We start from the raw sequence: 4779 nt of genomic DNA on the forward strand, positions 1-4779 counted from the left end.
ACGCACAAACCACGGAACGCGCTATCGTCCGTAGTGGGGGTCCACCGTAACGTAGTGGGGTACGGCGATAGGATGTTGGCGATGTTGCTCGGAGAGAAGTGCTGGATCGGCATTTTCGGCGAGGATGGGGTAGGTGGGGGGAGGTGTTTAACTCGGAGACGTGGGGGTGCTCTCTCTCTCTCTCTCCCTCTCGTCCTCGGTACGATTCCCCATCCAAGTGACAGACACCCGGCGGGCACCGTAGTGGAGGGGTGGCTAGCTTGCTGGGTTAGCATCGAGGTGGCGGCAGATACACGCGTCAGGAGCACCCTACGGGAAGGGTGGGGTACAAACGTGTCCAGGTGGGGAACGAACGACCGGTTATTCCGGAGTAGTGTCGAAACATAAAGCCCAACATGCGCAGGCCTACGATTAGTTTGCGACCGGACGAGCGACTGTGCGCTTGCGTGACCCTCGGAGGACTTCTCCTCTCCTTCTCTCTATCGCCTCATTACGTCGTTCGTCTCTTCACCTTTTCGTTCCTCGTAGTACGCTCGCCCACCCGATGGCAAGCATGACTCTGAACTTCCGAGGGTCGCGCGACCTTCCACTCGGCATTCCTGAATCAGCCTCGTGCCGGATTGAAATCTCTCATCCGACCGCAACCATCATCTTACAAAACACTCGCCGAGGATCGCAGATCCGAACAAACGGATCGTCTGTGAAGATGCTGAAGTACTGACTAGGAGAACATCCTCATAGACGATGGGGAAACCGAAAGGATCATCCGTCCTCGGCGAAACACCGGATTCGAAACAGAGCAGAGACGAGGGAAGACAGGGGATGGTATAGTAATCACAGTAAGTACGTAGCAATATTGGCACACATAAATATCCAACTGTGAAAAGCTTAAGCCAAAGACATTTAGATAATACAAATTAATATAGACATAACGTTGGAATGTTGCTCTTTGATTGTCAATCTCAATCTTGACCTTCGTTCTTCGTTTCTGCAATATAGAAATGTATGAAAACAGAAAGCTGCAAGACAAGCATATTCAAACAGAAATCCTAATTTAAGCGCGTATTGATATAAAGATGGGAAGGATAAATAGAGACGTAGAGTACTGATGTTCAAAGTACAAGCAGTATTCGAATCACACGCTCGGCGAGGATGAACAACCGCACTTCCGCGGCAATGGAAAATTTTCATTCAAATTTCCTGCATACTACAACGCATCTTATAACCTCTAAAATTATTGAAGATTATATATTGATGATGCCCAACTGTGCCAATTAAAGAGATGTTTTCAAAAAGTATCCGGATGAATTGTATTAATAATCATAAAATCACAAAAAGAAATTTGGCATAATAGCAAGGATAATTTCAACAGATATGTATCAAACTAGTCCTTTGATGAACGAATACATAACATTCTTGCTGCGAATTAATGATTGGATCTAAATTCGTTTGAAAAAAAACTTTCAAGTAAGTATTTCATTGACTTTTTTACGATTTGACCTAAAGCAATATTGGACTAAATATATTCGCAAATAACGAATAACAATTTCGAATATAACAACAACAATAATAATAATATATATAAATGATAATAATTACTACTATTATTATCGAATTTATTATATGTATTATGTATTCTTTAACACATTTAAGCAAATACATCGCAGATTACATTAATCGTTATTTGTGAACAGATTTTGGTCTGAAGTACTATACTGTGATTAAAATATCAGAAAAAATTCGTATTTATTATCGCAGTGAGATGATTCGCTAACCGAATGGATCTGAGAAAAACCATGTGCCATTTCATTCATTTTTAAGGATCACCCATAAAGAAGATGTGAAATTCAAAAAATACAATTGATTCTTTTAAGTCAATATCGACTGGTACATCGCAATTCATCCTAACAGGAAGGACATTTCACTCGCGATAATGCAATTTTAATTGCAAAGTGTAAGTAATATTTATATGTGTATTGCAATGTTAAATTTGCGTGCAAATAGCTACCTATGTATATATAAACTGCTAATGTAACGTGTGTAAAGAAGATTCATTAATTTAATCGAAAGAAAAATACGAGGTTCAATAAAGGATATACAAAGAATATAGTTCTTTAATAAAACAATAGCAAATTGATATAATAATATATAATAATAATAAATTTGATATATAGCGCAAACTGATATGATATATAATAATAATAAATTTGATATATAGCAAACTGATATAATGATATATAATAATAAATAACTAAAAATTTGAACTTTAGTTTAAAAAAATGAAAATAACAAATTTAAATTTTGCTGTTTATTCAGCAATATTTAAATGTTCTTGTTTTCTTTTGAATTATATCAGTATTTCCATTATTTCTTAGAAAGAAATGAGAAAATTTTTAGGTTCGTCTAACTTTGTTGCCATTTTTAGTAAGATACATTGTACATTCAAAATATGTCTGACCTCTTTTCTATCGTTTCGATTAATTATTAATCTTTCTTTATACGAGCGCATTATTGCGAGTTGAAAGCTAAATTTCGATTTGCAGACTTTTCGCGCGATAAAATTATTGTTTAAATAAAATTATATTTTTATTCAAATTTTCAAAAGATCATGAAAATAAATAATTGAATATAAGTAATGAAAATTTTCTCAGTCGAGCGTTTGTATAATTTAAAAACTATAATTTAAGTGTAATTTAATTTACAATTAAGGCCGACGATAGTGAGATTAATTCGATACTAGAAATAAGTAAATTATCTTTAGTAACTACAAAATGCAAGAACTAATAGAGTACCGTAATCATTTATTGAGAATAATTCCATATTTAATATTATTAAGTTCGACACAAGAAATTCATCGTTCTCTTTGTATATATAACGAAGTCTTAAAAACGATTCTTTATTCTCCAAAATAATAGGAAACTTTTTTTATTTTAATTTATGTTTTGATATCAAATGTAGTTACTATAAATTCATTCATAGAAAACAATTTCTGGTTCGTATTATAACCAATGAATTTTCACATATTCCCATTATTTCTTTAGACTCTTTCTCTTTCTTATATTTAGTGTCATATCAACTTTCGATTTCATACACTTTTGTGGCCACGTAATTTTGTAGCATCAAATATTTCATTATTTGCTTAATCAGATTCTTGATATTTATTATAAATCCATTTGATTGGGTGTTTCGATTCATATTTGTATATCAAAACAAGTTGAATAATATATCTTCGATATATGTTTAATTAATATTTTCTTCAATTACATCGACTTAATCAATATTTTTTCTTCAATAAAATTGAAAATACTAAAGCTTCTGACAGTAGGATGTTTTCCGGATACTAAAAAGTTACATTAACTTGATGTTCAAAGTTGACAATAATTAACTCCTTCGTGTAAAATACAAATAAAAAACATAATTTCGGTAAAAATAATTTCTAGAATATCATGCTATGAAATTATCATGTTTTATCGATAAAACAGACGACTTTAGGATCCCTTAAAGCCAGACTACCGATGCTGCATACCGACTCGACTGCCAACACATAATGGACTAATAACAATGAGGCTGACTCGTTGGGTAAGTTCAAGTCAGCAAAGCGGTTAGATATGCTCGTCGAACAATTAAACATAATTGGTTAGATCCACGGGTAAAGATCAGTTATGCTCATTCGCTCGGCAAGCATGCCTAGCCGCTTTGCCGACTTGAACTTGCCCATTGTGATTGGTCCATTATGGGTCAATCCACTAAATTTTTTTCGTGTTCTAAATTTATGACATTCATCTCCAGTTCGGTCAAGTTCTCTGTAAAGAAAGACTCTAAGAAAAACTGACCAAAGTAATCTAATGCGCCTTTTAAACTTCTCCGGAATTATGTCGAAGTAAAAATCTAATTTAATTTCTAGTCATATAATTTATCACATGACAAAATATAGTAATAAAATCTGACTAAAATTCATTTCTACTCTATAATCTAATCAAACCTTTAATGTTAATAGAAAACAAATTTCCAATTTTAATCAAACGTATATATTTCTAATATCACATATTTCTAAACTGTAATCAAACATTAATAGAATGTAGTTGAATGTAGTAAAATTTTAAACATTTGCTATCTAATAGAAATACGTGCCATTTACAATGTAATAATATCAATTGTTGCAAAATTTAATGGAACTCAACTTTCAATCTAGTCATAATTTATTATCAAAGATTTAAAATTATAAAACAATCATGTTTTATTATAAAAAATATCTATTCAGTTCGTATTGATACAATACTAGTCTTTAATATTAACTTTAAAAGAAAATTAATTTCTAGTCAATAAAGCTAGTTTCAAAAAGTTATCTTTGAAAAAATATCGATAAAGAAAGTATAAATCTTTCTTTAAACATCTCGAGAATAATTTATTTTGAACTTTAGAATCGTAAGTTTTTAAATGATCTCTTATAAACCATACATGCACGTTCCTTTAGGTAAGATGATATTAGTATTAAAAATTGATTGAAGTACATAAAAATTTAATTAGTTTTATATATATATATATTATCTAATCGTAATTGTATTTCTAGTCGATTTATTCAAGTCATTTCTACTCAGCCATCTAGTTTATTGATCTAATTAATTTTATATTCGATACAGAATATGCAGGCCACTAATAAATGCAATCTTCTCTTAAATTGTGCGACATCTCGCATACATCTGACATTACAGTTATTGTCTTATCAGTATTTTTACGTTTATATATGTACATACAAATATACATATATATATATATATA

The sequence above is a fragment of the Atta colombica genome, unplaced genomic scaffold, assembly GCF_001594045.1.
Source record: "Atta colombica isolate Treedump-2 unplaced genomic scaffold, Acol1.0 scaffold96, whole genome shotgun sequence".
In the NCBI taxonomy this organism is placed as follows: Eukaryota; Metazoa; Arthropoda; class Insecta; order Hymenoptera; family Formicidae; genus Atta; species Atta colombica.